The 25,752-nt window shown below is 38.6% G+C and overlaps 1 long non-coding RNA gene across 1 annotated transcript; it reads left to right on the top strand.

The window, feature by feature from the left end:
• Positions 1-163: 163 nt before the first annotated feature.
• Positions 164-24,528, top strand: LOC119698239. The gene is made up of 3 exons (XR_005256096.1): positions 164-326; positions 19,451-19,555; positions 24,200-24,528. It is a non-coding gene; the product is annotated as an uncharacterized LOC119698239 (long non-coding RNA).
• The last annotated feature ends 1,224 nt before the right edge of the window (positions 24,529-25,752 follow it).

Below are 25,752 nucleotides of genomic sequence, written 5' to 3'. Positions count from 1 at the left end.
CTATTCTTACAAGTTTCGGGACCATGTTATTTTCTCTTTACTTTCCACAGGATTTTAGTTTGCACAATTTCAGGACCTGCAGGCTTGTTGACAACCTCTGATGAAATGCTGCAGCACTCTCAAGTCACTGTCAACAAGAACTGATCCCAGCACCCAACACAAGCAGAACAGTACTGTGGATGCTCACCTGGGCTTTGAAGTGACTTTACTCTACTAATGCTTTGTTGACATTATTATTTTGGATTGGCTTCTGGAACAGATCTGGCCAGCAGGCGCAGGTTCACTACAGTGCATAATGTGGATTTTTCCTGAGGTCTGTGGAACAGGTAAGGCCTGAACCTGCAGCATCCTAAGCAAGGGAAATGCAAACTATTCCACACTTCCAATGTTTACAGCACCTTACAGGGTTGGTCCCTTATATTTCAACTCCCTGAGCACTATTAATGTTACCTTTAAGCATCACTAATGCTACAATATTTGGGGATACTTAACCGTGATCATAAATAGTCCTGGTTTTCTGGTCTCTGCCGATTTGGGCTGTGTAAGCCATGAATATTCATAGTCCTTAGAATCTCATCAGAAAAATGCAGGGTGAAATCCCGTAAGCATTCTAGAGAACTTCACTGTCAGAAGTGACTGGGGCTGTGGTCTGCACCTGGAGTCTCTACATGACATTACCCTTTTCAGGAAGGGTGAGCAGTTGCCCTGCTCCCTGAACACACCTTGGGAAAGGTCAAATACCTGCTGAGCCACCTCTGTGCTCAAATGGACACTCCACCAGTGAACATCTACACATGGTGGCTGGGGTTTGTTCTCCTGGTGGCCATGGCTCCTGAGAGCTCACTCCTCATTTCCAGCAACAGGTGCTTTTGGCTCTGCTGTCCCTGGGTCGATGGGTGGTCACCCAGCTGCTAACTACTCATCAGTCTTTGTTCTACCCAAAAGGCATAGATCCTAGTTTATCTAAAATATTTTCTCTAAAAGTTTCATCTTTGATTGAAAGCACCAGCCTGCACTAGCTCTAAATCTTATGTATTATAGATTATGCTAAATTAGATAGAATTTGAAAAATTACTTCTAAATGTCTCATAGTTATTTATCATCATCCAGGGTCTGTCAGCCCCCACAGGATGATCAAAGAACCTTTTTTTTTTTGCCTTGGTTTTGCTACATACTGGTAAAGGTTATGACATTCTCATTCAATACTTCTTACTTCCTTAACATTAATGACCAAAATGGGCAGCAAAAATGTAACACTTCTAGAATAGATTAATTTCAACCCCCTATTTGTATTCATTGGTTTTATTATCAACATCACACATTATCTGTTATAGTCTGGCATTTTAAAAGGGAGGATGACTTTATGCAGTAAGGGCAATAACTAATAAAATAGTAAAATAGCATTATGTTCCAGCAGATAAATATGTATTAGAGTTTCATAGAAGTAGACTGCCTGACCAGCCAATGAAAAGGGAATTAATCTAATTTATTGTTATATCATTTTTATCTAGGAATGTGTACATTAGTCTTTATGTGATTAATATACCTTGGTGCTAGAGCACCCTTTTCTTGCCCTTAGTAATTAGCTGTTGCTTGATGTGAGGCCATAACACTGTCTGCTTAAAAGCAATTATAATCTATCATGTATTGGCCAGTTCAGACTTTTAAGTTTGGAGGTCTTTCTTAAGAAGGCTTCAGATTTTTTTATTTGCTCATGTCACTGCTGTTCTACATAGGGAGCCTAAAAATCGTCATGTACGCCTTCAGTTGAAAGAAGAACATGAAAGCTGCAGTAACTACAACAATAGCTCAGAAAATAATTTCATTTGATTGAAGTTTGATTGAAGCTTTGGGTACCCTCTAAATAAAACCAATATTTCTTCTCTGGAAAGAACACATAGATTGCAATATCTTTCACCTGTTTCAGATGTTAAGTTTAACAAGTAGGGAACTGTGTTTTAGGATGCCTTGTAAACTTGATTTTTTTATTGGTTATCTTTTTCCTCTATTTCCCCTGTCCTTCAATTTTTTTCCTTCGGAATCTGAGATTCTCAGATTGTTCTCAGATCTGTTCCCAGATCTTCTAAACATGCATGATACATTGCATGTTCAGAAGTTAATCATATATAGCTTCAGACTCCCAAAATACAAACTAGTGCTCCAAATTTTGAAAAGTTATTAAATTATTAAGAGTTAGATAAGAAGAAATTAATCCATTTTTGCAAATATTATTACATACATTTTCCAGGTGTCTGTGTCTGAAGCATAAGTATACATGAAACTAATTACGTGAATTGCCCTGAGTTCAGTCTTCATGGACCTTGTAAAGGGAAGTTGGGCAATGGAAAAAGGAAGATAAAACCAAATTTGTCTTAATATGGATGTGAATAAACATAAAGCCAGAGTAGCTGAGGCTTATTTCTGATCAGTAGATATTTTCATTTTTCTATTTATGTAGATGCAGCCTTGTGTCTGACATGTGCATCTTCTATGGTCTCTGTTTTTGTTTGATCTTTAGGTATGAATTGCACTGTGGATTTTGTTTAACTGACTTAAGGATCTGTTTTCATGGACACCACCACACTGACTGAAAGCTTCAGTTCCTAGGGAATGCAACTGGGCCATACAAAGATGCTATGTCTATATTGGTTACTTTAATAACAGAATATTTCCCCAAACAAATGGTGTTGATGACGAAAAAAATTAGAGATAGTCAAATCCATGACAAGTACAATCTAGTGGATCCTGTCAATATGAGGATTTCTTGTTTGCTGAAATATGCCACAAATATTAGTGTAACTGACTGAATAATTTATGGGAACGGGGATGACATTTAGGAAAATCAAAAGATTTATGTGCATGATACCTCTATTTGCCTTCCCAGCAGAACATACCTGCTAAAATCATGGCACAGTAGTGTAAGAAGTCTTTAAATGGCTCTCCATCTTAAAAGTTTGTTGCAGGAGCTGTGTATTGCCTATAATACCAATAGATGTGTGGAATTGTGTTATGCTTGGCTATGGTTGCAAGCTGTGTGTTGTTTTTCTTGGCATGCTGAAAATCTGCCCTCTGGAATGTCATTGCTTGCCTGCACACCATTCTCTGCTAAGATCTTGTGGCTCCCCTGGTGACCTGCTGGTTTAAAACACAGCAGTGGAAACATGGAGAAAGCGCAGAAATTTGGATAAAATAAAATTCAAACCTTAGGACACTGAAATCACACAACCCTTTGCAAGAGTCCAGAATTGCCTGGACTGGTATCTGAAACTTGCTCTCATGGAGATGGGTCTCTCACAAAGCTGAGAACCGAAAATTCACAGATGCCTTGGTATAAAACAAAATTCTGGCTTTGACAGTAGGGGAACATTTAGTCTCCCTTAAAATTCTATATAAGTACAGCTTTCATGGGAATGTTTACAGTAAACCTCAGTTCAAGTTTCTCACTCAGTCTTTCAGTTCATCATATACAAATACTCATATGGAAAGCTCTTTAAAATCAAAATGAAAAAGAATCTGCTTAACATAATACATTGTCACAAGTACAAATAAACTGACAAGGAATGTATTCAGACTGGATACGGTTTGTGTAGAGCAGAGCACTGAAATTCAGACAGCTTTCAGGAGGGGCAGTGCAGATCAAAAACTTGAACAAGTTTTATGATGAGTCTCGTAAGATGTGTTTAAGGCAAATGCTGTCCATGTTAACAAGAACATCCTTAAAGTTTTCAAACTACATTTTTAGTATGTACTCCCACCTTGAAGTAGTTCTGGAGAAGAGACTAGATTAATTTCTGCAGCTTGGTGGGCTTTCTCATTTAATACTGGCCAGAGGCATAGATAAAAAGAATCAGTATTCTCAGAAGACTAGGTAAGAAGAGTGACAGCTAAAAAGAACATGTTGTAGTCCTTTCCTCCTTGTGTAAGGCTAAGCAACACAGCTTGTGATCATTTATTTAGGTTGTGTCATTATGGGATCCAAGTTAAATGCTGAACTTTTGACGAAGTTGAGTGGCTCATGTGCTTCCCAGGATTCTGGTCTTTCTAATCTTGCTGTTACCATCTGGGCACTATGAATAAACAAATGCACAAGCTAAGTCAGGTGGGTCTCATACCCCTTCTAGCAACTAAACACCTCTGAGGTATAGCACAGTGAAGTATACAATTTCTTTTTCATTCAGTTTGAGTGCATGGGCCATACTCTGAATTCTTATAATAACAAAATCCTCTTTGAAGTTGATCAGTTCTCCAGCAATTTCCATTGTCAGCAGTTTTCTTGGATTTCAAGTCATCCTTTCCTTGGGCTTTGGGTTGAATGAGAGCTTCCCTGAGGAAAAAAAAAATCTGAATATGGTCTTTGTGGATTGAATGAGAGGTCAGTATTGCTGCGAGTCATGAAGTGGCTAGTTCTCACTGGGCTGGCTTCTTTAAAACCTACACAGCAGTTGCCTCACAAGATAGTTATATACATACATATATATATATATATATATATATATATATATATAAGCACTTGTCACACTCTTGCCCTACAACAAGAAGTAGATACAAAGCGAAGCTTTATGATGCTTAGGATACTGCTGATTTTCACATCAGGATCTCCCTGGGCCCTAAGAAAAGCTTTTATGAAACTTGTTCTTCTCCCTCTTGAAAACAGCACCTTATATTATAGTAAAGATCAGAGACATGGTATGGAAGGGGGACCAGGTTGTACAAATTTTGGTATGATACAACCATTCTGCTTTTACTTAAACTCATCACTACCTTAGATGTCTTTTTGTCCTGCTTTTCTTTCAATTTAGTTATTGGCATAGAAGATTTACTCAAGACTATGTTTTGATATCATTCCTGTGAGTAAATTACAGTAAAGATATTACATGGGGTTTATGTATATTGTTGAAAAACAAAACAAAACAAAACAAAAAAAAAGGTTTCCAGTGTATCATTAATTCAGTTTATTATGACCAAAAAATGTATTGATTAGGGGTAATATTAGGTCTGTATTTTTCAACCCATTTTTTTGATACTGCAATAACGCTTCAGCAAAACTATTTTGTTCTCCTTCATGTTGCATACTTCTTGCGCACTCATTCTTCTGCAAATAAAAGGAGGGAAGTTATGATGCTGAAAGCACAATTTTCACTTTCTGGTCTTTCATACTGAAAAGGCTGTATGATTTAGTTGCTGTTGTCATTAATGTCCCTGAAAAAGGGTTCAAAATGTGCAAGTTTCCAGCAAAGGGCAAAAGAAGAACTATCTATAAATCATTAAAGGCTTGAGGACCTTTAAATTATTTATTTTTAATTATTATAGTTAATAATATTTTAATGTATCCTAGAGTGAGTGAATTGATTATTATTGATTTTTGTGATGACTTCAGAACAGAGAACTCTCACCCCGGCTTAATAAATTGACTGATAAACTGACTACATTGTTCAACATTAGCCTGGAAGTAAAAGATAAGAAAACACATGCTTTGTACTTGATCAACCAAGTTGTCAGTCAAAGCTGCAGAAATAAAGCTAAGGAGTTTAAGAACTGAAGGAGCATAAGTTCGAGGCCCAGGAGGGGAAACTAAGACCAGACAATATGCCAATTAATGGAATTAAAGCAAAAAGATTTAAAAGGGGTTTCCCTCAGGAGACAACATGAAAGAAAAGACAACAGTTGATTCAATGAGGACAAAAGCACAAATGAGCTGGCTATGAATAGGATCAGAATATTTACAGATGATAGTGTCTGAAGAATTAAGGAACACTAGCTTGCAATTACTGTGAATTTATTACGCCCCAGTAGCATGTTCTAATTTGGTCTCGTCTAGCCTCTGAACAAATATGTTCATCCTTAAATTCCAGAGCAAAAGAAATAATCCCTTCTGGTTTCAGTCAGACTATGAAACTGATTAAGATCAGCAAAAATTCAAATGCTATAACAAACAAAGGAAATTTCACTGAAGTTTCCTGTCCATCATCTGTATCAGCATTTGCAGGCTTCACAGTAATTTAAAGTTTATTTTAGCAATGATGTGTTCATGAGGTCCAACAGCAATACAGGTCCTCATGCTCACCTTCCCAAACAATGTAAAGTAGAGAAGGATAAGACGAAGAGAAGGACACAGAAAGTTGCCTTTCTCATATGAAGGTGTACATGCAGATAGGAGCTGTTCCTTGTGCTGGGTTTATTTGCAGGTCCTCTCTCAGGAATGACGTCTCACCACCCAAGAGATGCCTTTCAGAGTTTCACAAACTGTCCAAGGGGCATCCTTGGTTTTAATACATGTATAAGGCTCACAAATTATATTTTCCCTAACACATTTTGAAGGTATTTCAAACTAGAAAATGAAAGAGAATAAAAGTAAATGAGAGAATGTTTTAGTGTCTCTGTGATTCAGATTCAAAGAGTTTCAAATTATCAACTTTACAGAGCTGTATGTTCAGAAATCTGCATGAACCACCATTCTTCCTGAGGTGAAAACTATTGCTGAAGTATTCTGAATATCCCACAAATACAATGACCCAGAGAACAGCCACATTCCTCAATGAATCACAGAGCTCTGGGCTGAAAAGGAAACAGCCCTCAGTGGCCCCCTCTAAGGATACAGGACCATAGTGTCAGTGAGTCTTGCTCCCCTCTCTCCTATTGAAGAAGGAAAATTTCATCCTTTTTTTCATCTGACTTCCCACCCTATGCCATGTCAGTCTGGTTCAAATCAAATCAGAAGTGTCAATTACTCATCAGCACCCTGCTAATTGCTCATCTACTTGTCCTTACCACTGTTGCTCACCTCACACAGGAGGCAAAACAATACTGATCTGGATTGCCAGCTCCAGTGGAGCCTCAGCATCCCATTTTGGGAGTCAGGACTGGGGAGTTCTGTAGGACAGAACCTTTTGCTTTCTACAGCCTCACCTCTGCTACCCACAAGGACCAGGGGACCAGCATCAGGGGGTTCCCAGGCCTGTATTTTCTATATTTAGTTTTCTGTGTTTAGTGAGCTTCTGCCATTATTCTCTTTCCAGGTTTGCAATACAGAGCTTCCCCCTTTTCTTGCTGGGATGCAGTTTGTTTTGCATCAAATATTTGAAGAAAAAGCAATAAAAAGTAAGCTTCCTGAGGTAATTCTGCTCCTCTGGAGTTAGCAAATCCAAATATGCTGGCATAGCAAATCCAGAAAAGTTTGTAATGTTAAGAGATGAAAGTGAAATGTTGTTGGGGTCAATTTGCTAACATGAAATTTCCAGGACCAGGGGAGAATTTCTACAGCAGTAATTAAGCTGTGCCTATCAGTACAGGGACAAGCAAAGAGATCACACATGTCTTATGAAACTCTGCCCAGTCACAGGCAGGTACCCTGACCTCACACTGTATTTCTCTGTTCTAACTAAACTTCCACAAAAAAAAAGAATTGCAAAGACATTACTCTGTTTTATGAACTAATAATTAGGCAAATTGATTCCAATAAATCAAATCCCTACTAAATGACATGCAGAATGATGTGCTTGTATGGTAGAAGAGGGGAACAGGAAATATTGGCTCTCATGAAGCTAAAAAGAGCAAGCTGATATTTTTTAATTTGTTTAAACAAAAATTGCTCCCTAGATGGCACACTGTGTTTTGCCTGGAGCAAATGTTTATGGCTGAGTTATAAAATAGAAGTTTGTGGCATCTCATAGTGCTGCACATGCACACACAGACACACAGATACAAGTCAGTTCCTGTCCAATTGCTTTACATCACGTTAAATCTCTGCTGTCTCAGCTCCTAATGGGTATCTTGGGAAGCATCAGGTTTGAAAAGGTCCTTCATCTAACACTTGTCTATCTTTTGTCAGCTTGTTAGGATGATGTGTGGTATGCTTTTTTATGCTTTCTGTGGCACCCATCAGCACTTCAGGTAACGGCACAGGGAACCGAAACTAGAGTAGTCATGTCCAGAGGAAATATTTTGATGGCAACTCTAAAAGCAGAGATGGGGCTTTTTTTTCATCAGAAGATTCAAACAAATGCTGTGCCTTATCTTAGCTGTGTGTTTTCACAGACAATGCTAACAACTCATATTTCACCAATGTCATTCTAAACAAACATGAACATAAGGACCATCAAAAATTCACCTGATTTTGTTTTTCCATCTTTCATCATCTATGGAGAAAGGGAAGACTTAGTGCTTCTGCAACTTTTTGCCTAATGTGTACTGTGTAGCAAATAATCATTACATGGAACAGTGCTAGTTTGTGATTCTGCAAATTGCAAATGTTGCAGAAGAGTTGTTCATTAATTGCCTTGGTCAGTGTTGCAAAAATAACTTTCTTTTTATATTGAGGGAAGTGCTCACTGCTTTGACACAGCACAAGCTGTTTTGCCTGCAGTGTATAATAATGAGTTTAGTCACTAAGGTATAATCTTAATAAGCAGAACAAAGAGAATAATAATTCAGAGTTTGCACTGACTGTGGTCTCCACACAGATTTTGAACAGCCTCTGGGGCTGTTATTTACCCAAAAATCTGTATTGTAAAGGTATCTTATGTGGAGATCAAGTCTTGCTTTAAAACGGTCTCCTGAAAGGTGTGAAGTTCAGGTTCTGCTAAGGGCTGCCCCCTTCCCATAAGTCTGCTTCCATCCTGTCCAGAATCACTCATGGCAACTCTATGCCATAAAATGAGTGAGAGACTTGCTGTGGGGAAAAGCTTCTCAAAGACTTCTGAGGTTGTGATGTAGGCTGAATTTTAAGTGTCTCTGTCTGACAGATCCATTACCACTGAGTACTCTGGAGGCCAACCAAAATTCTCAAGTTGGAGCAGTAAAAGGTATTTATTTCCCTACAGCCTTCTCTTTGGCTCATGCATACACTTTCTGTTAATAAGAACAATCAGGAAGACACACCCATATCTTTGGGAGCTGGGATCTCACTGTCCTTCCGAAACATTTTGTCTCTTCCTGTGAAGCCTTTTCTATTTTTTCCTCTTTCCTTTTAACCTAATGGTAACATTAATTACTGTTGATAGGAAGGGTAATGCATGCAGCACCAGACAAGACAACCTAGGAAAATCCCTAGTGAAAATGAATGTGGTCAGAGAGAGATGAGAAAGCATGGAAGTACATATCCTTCATTCCATATTCATTTTGCCAATGTCTAGGACATAAGTTTCATTCCACAAAAATTTTGCAAATCTGATTTACTTTTTTTTTTCTGAACACAGGAGATTTCAAAGTACTTTACAAAGTAAAGGATCTTTTTTGAGGTGATTGAGTTGAGATTTTGTTTGAGGTGAGATTTAAAATAAAAATTTCTCCTGTCTGCTTCTTTGGGGGCTCTCATGAAACCACCCACCTCCTTGAAAAGGCTAAGTAGCTTTGGGTTCCCTGTCCCTGGAAGTGTTCAAGGATGGGTTGGAGGAGGCTTTAAGCAACCTGGAGTAGTAGAGGTTGTCCCTGTCCATGGCTGGCAATTGGAACTGGATGGTTTTTAGGATTCCTACCAAATAAAGTGATTCTATGATTCTATGAAATTGTCTCACTACTACTTTATAGAACTCTCCTTGGCTCAGGTAGCTGTGCTCTTCCTCCTCTTCAACAAAGGCAGTGATCAATGTTCTCCAAAAAGCAATGGCTGCAGCCAGAGAAACCTAGCAAATGGGTTCTAGCATGAGTGGTGGCCAGGAAAACATCTCCTGGCAGTATTTCTCTTCAATAACAACAAGAAACCTGAGGTAATTCTTTTCCCCATTCTCAACAGACATCAGTCAAATGGCTCACTCTTTTTGCTGAGGTCATGAAGGGGTGGTCTTTTCATACTAGACTATATTTTTTTTTTGTTTTTCTAGGTCACTGAATTGAGTGGAAGATTCAAGCCTTTAGATCAGTACCTGTTAACAAACCTGATCCTCAATTACTTTTTGATTTATGTTAGAATACATTTTGATTTATGTTAGAACAAATCAAAGTGAAGGCTAAAACCCTCAATATGGTAAAAAGCAAACCAAGTCCAATATATGAAGCATTCTGCAAGCATTGTCCCAACTGCAAATTAGTTCTGGTTCATAAAGGGCTCTCTGGAATAACAGCTGAATTACAAATCTTTGTCAGTAGGATAGTGATCAGCACCTGCTCGTAGTCAGTAGCAGTTGCCAGTGGAGGCTTTCTGTTCTACAAATAATAATGCATAGTCATAAATGCACATTCTCCTCTCCCTGTTGTGAAAGGCAGTGAGAAATAGCAAAGCAGTGAATTTTCATCAGTCAGTTTCTCTTTGATGTCTGTTGCCAAATGCCTGCCAATCAGTTCTGGGGCAAGGGCAAGAAAGGAAAACCATCCGACAGATGGGGGAGCAGATGGGGGAAGAGTGGGAGAAGAGCCACCCACCCCATCAAGCTACAGGCAGTAGCCACAGCCACAGCAGGATTACTGCTTTCTGCAGTCAGGGTGTTTTGTTGTTCTTTTTAGGTTTGGTTTTTTAACAATGGGGCCCATCACCTCCACCACAGTATTACCCACATTTTTTCAAGCTGGGTTTCCCGGGGTGTCCTTCAGCGCAAGATAAACAAAGTCATTGCTTTCACTTTTTTACAGGTAACCAGAAAGAAAGAGGGTTTTATTTGATTCAGAACTTTGAGAAAGAATTCTTTGCCCTCCTTCCCATAGACTCACTTACCTAGCCACAATAAAACTCTCTCTCCTCTGTCAGATTTATCCTCTCAAAAACCTTTCTCTAATTAGGAGTTTCTTAAAGTGGACACTAACAGCGAGGGATAGCTGAGAAACCAAAAGACAAAATAGTGGACAAATTTAACTCATTAAACCCTTAAAAATCTATCTAAGTTTGGGTTTTGTGTGCAAACAGCCCATGAGAAACTGTAACTTCCTTCCCTGCTTTCTTCCCAGACTCTGTTCATGAAGCTTGTTTATGCCTTGAGATCAGAAGCAGCAGCCTCACCCTGTAGGTTTTTTTTTTCTTCTTTGAATAGCTGAGCTATATAATTCATATGTCACAATAATATATGTCATATAATTCAGTCTTCTAGTGCAAATAGCATTTCTTGTGATTTTTTTCTATTCACTTTCAAGGTGTATTTCTTAAAGCTGTAAACAGCTTTAAAGTGTTTTCTCAGCACTGGTGCTTAATAGAATTTGTTCACAGCAATCTGTCAAAATCAAATCAAACACGGAAAAGAGTGTCAACACAGCAATGTTTTGTAAATGTACATCTATACACAGCAAGGTTTAGGGAGGGAATTACTTCGCGGATGACTGGAGGTGTGGAGTGAGAATTGTCCATCTGCATTTCCAATGTCTCTTCAGCTCTAGCATATTTTGTAGACAGACTTATAAAACATAGAAGAAATTCCAGAAGGAACCTCAGAAGCTCTTCATTCTCCAGCATTTCATTTCAAAGACAAAATTGCTGCAGACTTGTTCATCTGTCCTGTTCTTCAGATAGTACTAGAGATTCTGCAACCAACAATCTATTTCAATCTTCATATTCCTTTAGACCTTTACTTCCCTAATTAAAATTTATTTCCTAATGTCTAAATTAAGTCTCCTCAATTAAATTACTGCAATTAAATTGCTGCAAATTAAACTTATTACCTCTCATCCAACCTGCAGTGGACTCAGATGACGGTAATTACCATTCTCTTTGGTTACACATCCTTCTTTTTCTCTTCTGTAGATTAACCAAATCCAAATCTTTTAAAAATACATAATGTTTGTAAGTCTTCTGTTTTCTTATCAAGCATCTTTACTATCTTTCGTAATTGTGGCATTCAGATTGAATATATCATTCTAGTTGAATCCAAAAACCTGCTATAATTTCTTTAGAAGAAATCACATCTCAAATCTTAACTATTCTTATCTAATGCGATTTATTTCCATAATTAGTAGAGAGTTGTTGAAACATTGTGAAACCACTTGAAACCCTGAAGAAAGCGAATATTCTCAGCAAGTTGAATATATCTTCCATGTGAAGTAGTCATAAAACATTAAGAACAGTCAGGATCCGATACACCATTGTACTTTTATTATTAACACGTGGTGGTTGAGAAAGAGCATTTCACTGCATTTTCTCAAAGAGCTCCTTCAAATTGTTCATCAGGAGAACACAGAATCACAGAATCAATTAAGTTGGAAAAGACATCTGAGATCATAGAGTCCAACCTGACAGTTTTGGTCTGTCAGACATCTTGTATATGTGAATTTAGTTCTAAGTAAAGAAGAGATCCCAAATTACTTCATTCCCTGTCCTGTACTTTAACTCAGTAAATACATATTTGCAAGTTTCTATCTTAGGATTGTGTCTGGCTATATGTCAATGCTACTCCAGAAATAGGTGATTTGAGCAGTTCTTAAGAGGCTGTGCATAAAAGCAAAACATTTCTTAAGTTGGGCCAATTCTAAAAGTAATGTACATAGAAAAAATATCTCCCAAAACTGCAACACAGAACTAAATTGCAGCAAAGGCAAAATATCATATTTTCATGGCTTTCTAATAAAAGATTTCAATATTTTCATTTCAAAACAACTCTTCTGTTACAGAATAATATTAAAACTATATTAATTATTTCACATGCCAAAATAAAATTCTGTAACATCTCTTTAATGGTGAAGTGACATTATTTTTCTTCAGTGCAGCTGCAAAACAAGGCTTATTTCTGAGATCCTTAATGGCATGAGAAAGTCCTCCCTGCAGCTGAACTAAACTCTTATGAAAAGAATACAGCTCAAAACAGACTACATGCACAATGAAATTTCTTGCCAGTAATGTAATGTAGTATTTTTTCTGTGTATCAGCTGCATCCTTACAAAGGTGATGTATGTATATAGTGATGGCAAGAGTAAATACAATTTTCTGGTACGTGTCCATTACTTCTATTCATCGTGTATAGAATTAGAACTACTAGAGAGGTGGCTTATGGTTTGAAGCATCTATATATTGCAAGGACCATTTTAGAGCACCACTTGCAGAAGCACAGACAGAAATAACTCATTAGGCCAAAGCAAACAGGGGGAACCATCTTAATCTGATGGCCAAAGACATCAAAGCAAACACCTTCTTGAGCTCCACTGTTCACCGCTCCAGTTTGCAATCTGTCATTTCAGTTTATATTTAAGCCTATCTATGTAACTGTTTATTTTGGCTAAGATGTAGTTTTAGGAGCAACTGAGAGGTTGGCAGCATTTCTTTTCTTCCAGGCTCTGCCCTCCAGTGGTATCCTTCATCAGAAAGGTGACACAGACAACCAGAGAGGTACACAGTGCAGCAAAATTTGTCAAGGGTTATCTGTCAGAGCCCATTAGAAACATGCTTTAATACCTCACCAAGCAACACTTAAAATCCTCACTGAGCATGAATTTCTATAACATCTCTCCCTCTGTAGATTTCTGTAGATTTCTGTTGTTTCTTACTTTTGCTTGTCATAAAAAGAGCTCATGAACAACCCAAGCTTTCATACAGTATTTATATTTTTTCTGCCCTCACCCCAAGGCTGGAACATAAGATGAAAGACCAACAGCAAAAAACAGCTGTTCTTGAATGTCTGAAGATTCAAGTTGATCATACAACTTTCAGTTTGTTTTCTTTTCCAGATTGGCTCATCTCTGTCTCGTTATACTGTATAAAAAATAAAAACCCTAACCCAAAAAGTTGAGTGTATGCACATTTATAAGTAATTTTATAAAACTTTACATAATTGCAATGCTAATGTTTCCTGAAAATCAGCAGCCTGAAATAGCCATCTTCTTTCCCCCTCTCTGTTTTTCCTTTCCAACTGTTAAATGTTTTTGAAATAACAATAACTTGATTTTCTGTATTATTGCTGCTTCATTAATACTGATGTCAATGCCATTCTACATTTATCACCTTCTTATCACATTTCTCATCTAATAGTTCACATCATAAGACTTCATACAAAGTCACAAAGACAAATAACTATTGCTAATTTAGTGCTCTCCTGAGTAAGCTTTATGATGGCATTTTTGAATGACCTTTACTGTTAAACAAAACTTAGTGTAGGATGCATCTGATTTACAACAACCATAAATTCAGATACAAAAAATATTAAATGTTTTGTATAAATACTGACATAATCGCAAATAAATCTATTTGGAGATTAAAAAAAAAAAAAAACAAAAACAAAAACCTCTTTTTTTTTTACAGCAGAGTATTATACCAGCATACACAGTATTAGAGTACACAGTGCTACATGGTTGGAGCCGTAGCTCCAGGCTGGTTTTGAGTACCTTGGGGGTCTTGAGGTTCTGTGCTAGAACTTCTCCTGATCAATAGCTCTATCAATGACCTGGAGGAGGAGACCAAGTGTAAGTTTGCAGATGACACCAAACTGGGGCAGGGAGCAGTCAAGGGGCAGAGTTGCCTTTGAGAGAGACCTCCAGGAAGGAGGAAGGGACCAACAGGGATCTCAGGAAACTCAACAAGGGCAAATGCAAGGTCCTGCACCTTGGACAGACTAATCCCCTGCAACAGCAGGGACTGGGGACCAGACAGCTGGGGAGCAGGTCCGATGGACAGGGTGTGGGGGTGTTGGCAGATACCAACCAGGGCTAAACAGGAGGTTTAAGGTAGGACAGGTTTAAGGTACTAACACAATTTGCCCTTGGTTATGTGGATTTGACGTGCTGTGAGAGAACTAAAAGACCAGCCCAAGAGAGTTAATGTAAAGTTGCCAGACTAACAGCTGAAACTGTCACTTTCAAACATGACTCATGGCCCAACATTTTTAATTCCAAGATGATTAGGAGATAAAGCTGACTCATCCATCAAAAGGGTGGCTTTTGAGAAGGAGCTATGTGTTATCTTGACATGAATTTGAGAGTGCATTTTCAAATTCAATGTATTTATGAATAATATGGAAAATACAGGGAGCAGTAAAGTATAAAATTTGCTGATTCTAAGAGGTTGATAAGTGTAATAGAGAGACAAGTTATTGGGGGAGTGTCCACATTAGCATTTTAGGTTTTATTTGGAATGTGCTTTCAAAGCAAGTGTTTTGATTCTCAATGACTGCACTTTATTTCCCATTGTCAAAAAGTCTTAGAGTGCACAACCTGCATTGCAGTCTAAGGGAAACTAAGCTGGATGATATACTCTGAATACAAAATACTTTTCAATCCATGAGCTCAGGTTAGTCCCAAGTAACCTCCCCCAACAATAACATAGAATGTATATACTGTGAATATTGGATTCCCAGCATCAAGGGGTTCACTCTAAAATTGGGTCACTTTAAAATCTTGTTTTACTGAGCTGTATCACTTGCTAATGTACACGACAACAAATGAAGCTGAAATTTAGTTTATGTAACCATATAACAATGCACTGGGAGAAGAAGGAGACGCTCCAGTAGTATGTGTAAAGCAAGATTTTGGGAACAGGTTAGATCCATGAAAAAAGAACTAAATGGTTCTTGTACCTAAAAATGGGTAATCAACAGCAAAGAATGACTGAGCAGCCTAGGGAAACAGATAAAATATACATACAACATCCTGAAACCGACGATGTTGACTCTTCACTGACTTTCCTGTGTTCTTGTACTGTCAGCCAACGAGTGGCACTTGTCAGAGTCAGGTTTGAAACAAAAGTGGTTCTTTACCCATCCACAGTGCACTGGTGGATGTCACGTGGGTGCAAATTATTCTTTTCTTCTCTTACTGTCGGCTTGTGCTCAATGCTAGTACCAGACTGGTTCGACCTACAAGCTAAAACAGACAAGGTAAGAAAGACAAGTGAATCCAGAGAGAAGCATGGACCCCAGAAAGTTGTGTTTAACCACCAACTGCAAATCTTTTTTTTTTTTCTTTTCCAAAATCCAAACCTCTTCCTGTCATCGTAGAAAGGTCAATAACAAAGTAAAACTGCAGAAACAACTTCAATGACATATTCTATTCTTGTGATCTTGAATATCATGTGTTATTTAATGCTTTTGTAACTGTGTATTCTTGGCTGATTGCTTTGAGTCGCAAAAGGAAAAGGTAAATTTAAGGCAATGAACCATCTAGAGCATTGTTTCCAACCTGTATTCTAAGCCCAGGAAAGCCTACTGTTAGTAGAGACTTAAATCACTTTACAGGAATGTCCTCACCTTCACTGGAATGCTTTAGGGTACCTTGGTTTGAGAGTTACTCGCTCCAAGGTTGAAAGGGAGACATGTTTCTTTCCATTTCAAGTCCTTGAGTGCAACTGTTGAGTAATAACCAACTTCATGAATAGCTGTCAGTCCATCAGACTGAGCATAGAGCTGGAGGTGATCAGAAAACAAGAGAAATTTGTGCAACTTAAAGAGAGACAGAATAATGTTTAAAGACACTTGCCCCTAAGCAAAGCAGAGTCCCTTCCTGAGCACTGTTCCAGATACGCTGGCAGGATTTGACTGGGAGCTGGGAGTGTCAGACAAGCAAAGCAAAGATAAAAGAATTAGTATAATTGGAAGATTCCTTTTGCAGCAAGACAAGATTTGAGCTCTTTAGTCACCATTCAGTTTGTGCTGGCTGAGAGCACTCATTCTCCACTTGTTTCTGTACTGTGTTGTTCTTTCTACTCCTTTCTTTAATTTTGAATATATGCTTCCTGGTCTTGGAAGTAATATACCATTTGGGGTATGGCAGCTCTTAATAGCAAAATACCTTGAACTGGCGCTGTAGCATACATTAATCTCTTGGTTCAAGCCATTCTGATGGAAGGCAATCAAACTTAACTGTTAACCCAGGGAGGAATTTGGCCCATTTAGTCTAGCAAGTCCTTATGGTCTATCAGACATATATGTCTATCAAAAAGCCTTGTAAACCCAAAAGATAAAAATCCACCTATATTTTGTCTTCCCTTTTCAAGTCTCATAATATCGGTAGCTGTCATTTTCCAGCTGCCTATTCAGATGATTTATACTACTTGTATTGATGACTTAAGCACTGTGTTCCTTTTGTGTGAGGATTTCACCTGAAATGCTTCTTGTCTACTCACTGTTTTAAGAACTTCAGTGCCATAGATTAAGTACTTGCAAGGGAGCACAGAGAGTCTGGCATTTAATTTTCTCTTAGCTGAATGCCATGACTTAGGTTGCATTTTCTCAGCAGCTTGAGCAGCTCTGGTACCTCTGACACAGTCACTGTCAGAGGGGTTCAAAAGGGTTGTGAGTGGAGAAGGTAGGACTCGGATAGCTTCTAAACCAGAGCCATGGCAGAGTGAACTTCACTGCAGTGGCCACTAATGTATGGACAACGTGAAGGATGTGATTCTAGACAGACAAGTTTATAACTGGAAACAGATGCTTATATGTACCTGTTGAAATGGAAGGTAAAATCAACAGTCTGAGACTGTTCTCAGTCCTTATCAGGTTCCAAGCAATACTTTTTAAAACCCACTACTGCCTTTTTTTCTGAAGTGATTATGAATACTGAGTTCATATTGTTGGTTACATAAATAGTTTTTTATTAATATTTTTCACAAATGTTTGTGACATACAAAATCCAGAAAAAAATTTGTCATGCTATAAAATGCAGGACTGTTTGCAGACATCAACATGTAAATTTAGAAGCCCACGTGTAAGTCACTTGCAGGGAAGTGTGTGATGTTCAGAGAAGTATTGAGATGGCAGCTGCTTAATACTGACTTATTTCAACGGACAGTGACTATCCAACCACCACTGCGGAGAATTCTCTGAAGTTTTTTTTGCTCAGTCATGCAATGATAAATTTCAGGGATATCTTGCACTAGTGTGAAAGCTAAAGGCTGAACTATATGAAAGTAATTCGTAATAGGAGGTGACCTGGGGTCTGGCTGATGGGTCTCCTTTCCTCCTCACATCTGCTTTGTAAATCCTAATGGTTAATGAATCATTAACTGCTAGATATGACTTGAAACTATACCATGTCCCCACACTGAGGACATTGGAGTCACCTGCTTTGTTATTGCTCAGAGAAATCTGCAGAGAAATGGGTACAAAACTGAAGTAGCAAAGGGGGCTGTGCTCACTGTCACAGCAGAGCAAGCACCTGTGGGTCCTGTGAGATGAGTCAGCCATAGCCAGAGTCTGCCTGTAGACATCTGGGGATGCCCCCCACTGCCTTGCACAGGCTGACAGCTGGAACCAACCACCTGGGATGCTCTAAGGGCCTTGATAATAGTAGTGTTCTCATAATAGTATAGATTGTTTGGGGAGCTATTTTGTTCCTAATGACCCAAACTTGGATATTGCAGTAGCACAAAGGGATCGGCCACACAAAAACTCTCTCTGTGCAGTGGTGCATAAAAACACAAAGATTGTCTGAGCTAATGGCCTAACAATAAAGCTCACATTGCTCAGTTTTCTGCTGGAAGCTGGTGCAGAAGAAAAACATCTTGCTGTGTAAAAACAGTCTTTTTGTTAAAGTCAGTAATGACTCCAAACTGGTATCTGCTATGTAGTTTTACAAATTTATGGCAAGAATGTGTGGTTCCATTATGAGAAATGAATATTGATGTCTGTAGTATATAGAGACAAATTGAGCTCTAATGATTTCCTAATAAAGTAATTTGTTCATAGATCACAAGGGGATACGAGCAAGAAATTTTTAATGGTAAGGCCAAAGTAATTATTTTTCAGCATCTAATTACACCTATACAACTGATCTGGGCTACATTTGCTGAACTAAATGATGATACAGAATGTCCCATTGAGGTTCATATTCATCATTAAAAGCCAGTTCCTGGCCTTTGACAAGAGGGCAGAGCAGCTCCTGAGAGGTAATTTAATATAATTAGGAGGATATTATGTTTACTATTTGCACACTGTGCTTGCTTTAGATTAGACCTGACAACTGGAGAAGTAGAAGGACATTTTTTTTCCCAAGATTAGCCTTGTCATCTCAGATCAAACTTTGTACTTTTTCTTCTTTTCCCATCTCTAAATTGTAGCTAATGAGAAGGAAGAAGCTTGTCACAGGAGTCACAATAACAGTATATGCTTGATGGTGCTGGAGATACAGAAAGACTTGTGCAGGATTTATAGAGACATGCAGGGAAGGGCCAGCCCTTCTTTGCTGGATGCTGCATACTGGTTATTGTCAGATGTAAACAAGTGCATTGGTACTTTTGCACTAAAAGTAATATAATGCATGTTTCACTGGAAACTTAGAGAGTTTAAATTTTTTTGCAGTGTTTTCAGTGAACAGCACATTGACCAAAATTCTTTTTTTCTGTAAGTTTTTTTATACAAACAAATCCAACCTCTGCTTCATGTTATCAGCAGCTTTTTAAGACTTTTTTTGATTGCTGTCAGCATGCTCCCACTGAGCTCTTTTGGTTTTGTTTGTTTTTTTGGGGTTTTTTTTGCCATGAAGCAGTTCCTACACCTTCCAAAGAGATGCATAAGTTATGTATATGAGAGAGTAAGTGCAGTTTGAACAATACTGAGTTTTTCCATTTTTTTCTCTCTGTGACACCAGACTGACAAATTCACACTATTTTTTTCAGCAATGCCTTGAGAGTTAGGGCAGTGAAGAAGCCAGAAGATCTGAAGAGTTGGACAGAACAGAACTTTGGAGTGGAACTTTTGAAGGCAATATCATCAAGAAGAAGGTAAATTCAGGATAGTTTAATGACATCTAGGAAAGAGGTTTTCAATAAAAAATTATGTAGTTTCTCACAACATCTTGAACACAGGAATGTTTCTGAAAGCCAAGGCATCAAGCATCCCACAAGTAAGAACACTAAGAGAGAGATTAAAAAGGATGAGATTCGGTGGAAATTCATTTAAATGAAAGGACTTCTTATTTCAGCAAACCATTCACTTGTTGTATTTCTTCCCTCCACTCTTTAGGGAAGTATTTCCCACAAGGTTCCCTGGTCCTTTTCTCTAAGCCAACCTCCTCTGCACAGGAAATAGACCTGGACTCCTGCCATGAAAGGGAGTACACAAGCTGGTACTTTAGAGATGAGGTCCTGATGGTGAAGGACTTCAATTCTTCCCTCCACCGCTTCTCTTCCTCTGCTGAACCCCATTGCACTTGCTGGCCAGGAGAAGGAAGGGGTTTTTTTCTTTCAACCAGGTCCTTCAGTGAGCAGATTGTCCACCTGTGACTTTTTCCTTCCACAGAGTTTGCTGGAAGTTGATCCCCCATCACACCTGGATGCAGGCACAGAGCAAATCCTCCTAGCACCTTGCACAAACAGTGCTCCCTCCCAGTGCCTCACATCCATCTCTGTGTCTTCTCTTCTCACACCCACCAATTAATCCCTTCATTCCATATGGCACAATATATTCCCAGGTATCTCCCCAGATAGCTCCTGTGCTGCTGGTTCTGCATGATGTAATTCAGCTCCAGCCTCAAGTCAGCCTTGTTTTCTGCAATAAAGGTGGGTTCAGCACCCATTAGAAATTTAATTTATAATTTACCTAGATTTTTAAACCACTTCTTTCTGTTACTCAGTTCAGCAAAATAACTGTGCTTTATCTACAGCAAAGTACAACATGAGCTAGATATTAAAGGGAAAGGGTTTTTTTACTCTCTGTATATCTGGTGCTGCAGTGCTGTGTAGGGCAATGTCACTCTGTGACACATTTTATCCCTATAATGCTATTAAGAACAGTATCAAAACACCTTATTTGCTTTGCCAGTAGCAGTCACATAAATTAAAGATGCCCAGAAGCAGCTTACATTATTTCTAGCAGCTTTGAAAAATGATCTAATTTTGATTGCAAGTAGTGTAACAGCCTCCTCTGTGATATAACTCTTTCTTTGCTTTTTTCCCCTCATTCTGCAGTCTCAAATTTTGCAAACTACAAAAACTAACAACTGGTTTCTACTACCACTAGATTCTCTCCAGAAAGTCAGAGCATGGAAAACTAAAGGAATTTCTGCTTTTTTTCTCTGTATTTTCAATGAAATTCTGCATCTGTTAATTTAAAGGGGATCATGGAATTGACTTCCCCGAATCTTAATTTCTCTCTATTTACGGGAACCTTGATCTGTTTTCAATTACAAAAATTCCACTTCATGTTTGAAAACTGTTACTAGGTGTATTTTTTAGTAATGCAATGAGTTTGCTGTTTTTAAGCAAGGTGACCACTTTAGCAAGTGAGTTAAATGAATGAAGTATTGTTGCCCTCATGTTAAACTGTGTGGTCAGGTCTTCTTTTTAGTTATTCTTCCATGAGTATCAGGAAGAAACTTGCCTGTATCTCCAAATCCTGTGGTTTACTAGGTGTAAATCTATGACATCTCACTGATATGAAATTTGTATAAATATATGAGGCAGCTCAAAATTAAAATAAACAAACAAACCAAGAATCTACAAAGAGTAATATATTTCAGCCTTCATTGAAATGTGTCAGAGCCTGAAATACATCTCTTTGTGGGAAGATTTGCATGATTTAGTGGTACATCTGTTATCAGTTGTCTCAAAATTCTGATTTATTTGCTACATAAATTAAGAATTTCCTATTTTAAATTTGAAAATGCTTTCACATCCTATTTTTTTATCTCAGTACACCATAAACTCCCAATGCAAATTTTGTTCAGTCTTTCATCCAGGACACATCTAACCAATTGCTGCTGCCTTGCCCTGCTCTCAGAACTGATGGTATTCGGGATGGCTTTTTTCCTTCATCAGATGGATTTAGTACTAGACTGGAAGATGACTGTTCTATGTGATGGCAACTTGCAAAGGGTTGAAATTAGTCTGTATTTCATGCCAGTCATTAGAACTGGGTAGTCTGTGCTGTGGGTAACATAAATTCAAGGCTGCCATCAAAACATGAGCCTGTAGCCAGTAAATTAGTTCAATAGACAAAAGCCCTGGGCCAAATCTCCTTTTACTCCCCATCTTTTCACAACCTCATTCTTCCCCTCATTGCACAGGGGCAGTGCTGGGCCAGTGACCGCTGCTTTCTCACCACAGCTGCACACTAGCAGGGCTGACACTCATCATGTGCAAAAATCCACTGTTCTCTTTCTCGTGAGCCCTTTTCCCTGGCACTGGCACACCTTCCTCGGGAGGAAGCACACAATGGTGGCTCCCACATGTATCTTTAAAGCACACAAGCCAAAGGCTCAGGCACAGTGCTCAGAGAACAAACAATGTAAATCGATATGTCATGATTTATAGCAGCTAGGGAATTTGGCTCAGGAAGGCAAGCAGTCTGATGGCATTGTAGAGGTGAAAATGCAGACAGTGAAGCCCACCATGTTTATTATGTACAATTCTGGGATGCAAGCACTGTTCTCCTCAGAGGGAAGCGTCCTGCACAGGCAGGTCCAAGTGTTGTCTGGAATTCATCAGTATCTCAGTGCTCACAGCCCCCTGCTATGGTGCTGTAAATCAAAGGGATGCACACTAATGCAGAAGAACATCGCATGCGTCAATTCATTAGTCAATGGAGTGGGAAAGATTGGCGTATCAGTCATGAAGATATATGAAGTCTGCCTCTTAATGATGTTAGCTCGTAGGCAGTTTGTGATGGAACCTTTGTGGCCTGATGACTGTGTTTAATATGTGCAATCCATACCCCAATAAATCTGTGGCTGGCAAGAGAGCACAGACACTTTGTTAGGTTTATGGAACAAAACACACCAAGTATTGTGGGCAGCATTAACATTTAACAGTGTTAAGCCAGCATATAGAGAAGCTCATAATTGGATCCAGATTAAAAAATAATAATTACATCATGAAAGCAGTTGGTATGGGCTGTAATACTTGTCAGGGCAAGATAGAGACCCATCAGATCCTGTTGCTGTTGCAGTCATGCCGGTGTCCACAGGAACTGGATGTTCTGTGGAGTGTGTGCAGCATTAATCAGTCTAGAATTTGTCACTGCTCAAGGTGCAGCAGCTCCAAGTACAGGTAGGAACTGACTTGCATCAAAAACGTCATCCTGACACATTGCTGAACAGAAGAAGAAACCAACAAGCAAACAAAGAAAGTACTACAAAATATGGATTTAAAAAGCTGCTCCTTCTTGATATCTATACTAGTAAAATCCTCCTCCAAAGGAAAAGATCTCACAGAAAATCTACTTATTTACAAGCAATTATTTTTCAAATCTTTAAAGACCCAGAGCCTCAGTTGAAGTGAATGGACTCTTCCAAAGTAAATTAAGCAGAATAAATGTATACGAACCAAAGAACTGGCCCTACTTAGTGCTCTAATTTATTTCTGCTATGATTTGCCATTGTAATAATATGTGAAGTTGTCATCTACCTCTGCTTTTTTCTGCTCCCACATGAAAATGGGGAGTTTCTCCCAGTTCTTAGAAGGCATTAGTCTTCAGGCATGGCTTTCTGATAAAGCAGCAGGAGCAGGTAGCAGCAGTGCTCCGATCCACACAAGCTCCCTTCAGTGACTGGAGAGCAAAAGTAATTGCACCACAGCTAGGACAGGAGTATTACAGGAGTAAGGCTGGATGCAGAGGTGAATTGCAAGTGTTCCTTTAGTCACTGTATCATAAATGGTGAACCCTGGTTATGCTTTGCAAACAAACAGCAGCAAGGTAACCAGAATAGCTGTGCCTCAGAATGAATGGTTTACTGAGATCAATAGATGAGACCATGCACTTTAGAGAAGAGGTTGTAAATTGCTTGAAGTCCTGGCATTAGGTTCATATTTAGAAAAAAAAAAATCACTCCTAATAAATGTGAGCTTTTTTTTTAATAGAGCTTAAAGTAATCAGGCCAACAGAAAGACTAATTCAGTGCACTACCAAGCACTGGCTTAATCCTGCCCTGGCACACACGTTGATCCTCAAAGATTTTTCTGATTGAACTGCAGAAAATGTTGAAATATTTCTGTGAATATGAGGCAAGCAGTCACTGAACTTTGTAACATATGAAAACTCCAGATAAAGGTATGGGGACTTAGCTGACAGCACTGAAACAAGCTTATCTTCTTCTCAGCAGTGATTTTAAATACTGCCATTTGAGTGTCAGGGAACATAGAGCCATATTTTAAAACCTGGATAAAAAATTCAGTAGGCAAACATGCTTGCAGAAGAGGGCTTTTTAAATTTGTCATGTGTCCTGAATGACTTTCAAATATTGTATTTTTTCATATGCATATTTATATATCCATGACAAAGAAAAATGAAACCCAAAATTTCTCAAGTATTTAAAAGTATGTATGAAAATATAAAGCCCATCTGGAAATAACATATGGTATTTATCAATATTTTGCCTGCTAGTTACTTGTTTATAATGTTTGTTTTACATTTCCTTTTCTAAACTGCAGGACAGATGATGTACATCCAGGATTTGGCACATTTCACCTTACAAGTACTACCTTTATTCAGGCGGCATTATTACTTTAAACCACATATGGATCAGGGTGAGGAATTAAACTTGCAGCTTATTTTAAGTCTGCTTCTGCTTCATGTTGATCAGCCAATAAGAGGGAAGTTCTGGTAGAAAAAAGAGTGGCCATGACTGATTTTGTGTGTATCCTTCCGGGGAAGATGGTTAGAAGACAACTGACCACTAGCTGGAGGACTTAATTCAGCTAGTATTGATTTGGAGCTGAAGAGGTAGGTTTTCACCCTGGTAAAGACTGTGGTGTATCATTTTTTAACCACCATTTTGTGAAGGGAGAGGAAGCTTAAACAAAAGAAATCCTTTTTCTTTCTCTGCAACAGAGAACACATTTGGTTTCTGTGAAGAAACAAAGGCACTCGCTTAAATGTATTTATAATTTTCTTGATCTTTTGAAATTTGTTACCAGTATTGTTTGAAGCAGAAAAAATGTTTTAGATAGCTCTCTGCAAAATCCATGCTGGTTTTACAATAAATACACAGGTATTTTGAGTCAGAGTGAAAAATTATCTAGCCCAACATCCTACTTTGACAGACAACAATCTTTGAATACCCAGGAAAAAGTTTTAGAGCACACAGTAACACTTAAATGCCAATATCCAGTGGTCTGCAACTCAGTGATTTCACCTAATGTCTTCTGCTAGTTTTTAACATGTATTGGAGGGACTGGCTATTCTTTGAGGTTTGAGGGGACTTTATTGATAGGCATTGCAGTTCTGTTTGGCATCTAGACCACGCAATGGCAAGAATTTCCACAGTTTAACTCATTTTTTTTTCTTTTGAACCTGATGTGGATTTCTTTCATGTGATGCCTCTGTTATGCTTCCACACTCACCCCTTCCTGGGCATCCCAAAGAGTCATATATTTGGGAGGGATGGTGAATGAGCTCACAGAAAAATGCAGAAGGTTTGAATTCTGAATCAAGGGGTTGTGATAGGGTACGGTATTTCCACAAAATAAGGCTTGAGGCTGAAGGCCAAGTAACCTGTGCACAATAAAGGGCAGCCAAAACACAAATTCGGAGTCTACACCAAACATTTAAATGTAAAGAATACTGGGGAGGGAGGAGTTTGAAAATGGTGACAGCAATTTGGAAGAGAGCCAAAGGAAATCCAAGTTCAGGATTAATATATACTTATATAAGACATACTCCCAGGTCAGGTTTTGGGCAAAACTCTTTTTGCTGCAGGTGCACAGCTAGTGATCAGAAAGTTAATGCTGCAAAGCACCTCTTATTAGTGCAGGCTCTCTTATTCTAACTGGCTGTCATTCAGAGAATAGGAAGCTCAACACTGCGTGGAGAATTGTCCTCTCCACCTGTCAGTGATTAATTTCACACATTCAGCCATCAGGGACTCTGTAGGAGATTCTGACTATATTTCTTTCTTGTCTCAAAGCAGAATTTACTGTCTGTACTTTGTATTCAGTTCTAAATGAATTTTCATAGTTTGGGGAGAAAAAGGTCTCATAATTCT

Source organism: Motacilla alba, chromosome 2 (genome assembly GCF_015832195.1).
Source record: "Motacilla alba alba isolate MOTALB_02 chromosome 2, Motacilla_alba_V1.0_pri, whole genome shotgun sequence".
Taxonomy (NCBI): Eukaryota; Metazoa; Chordata; class Aves; order Passeriformes; family Motacillidae; genus Motacilla; species Motacilla alba.
Note: the sequence above shows the minus strand (reverse complement) of the source record. Positions and strands in the feature narration are given on the sequence as shown.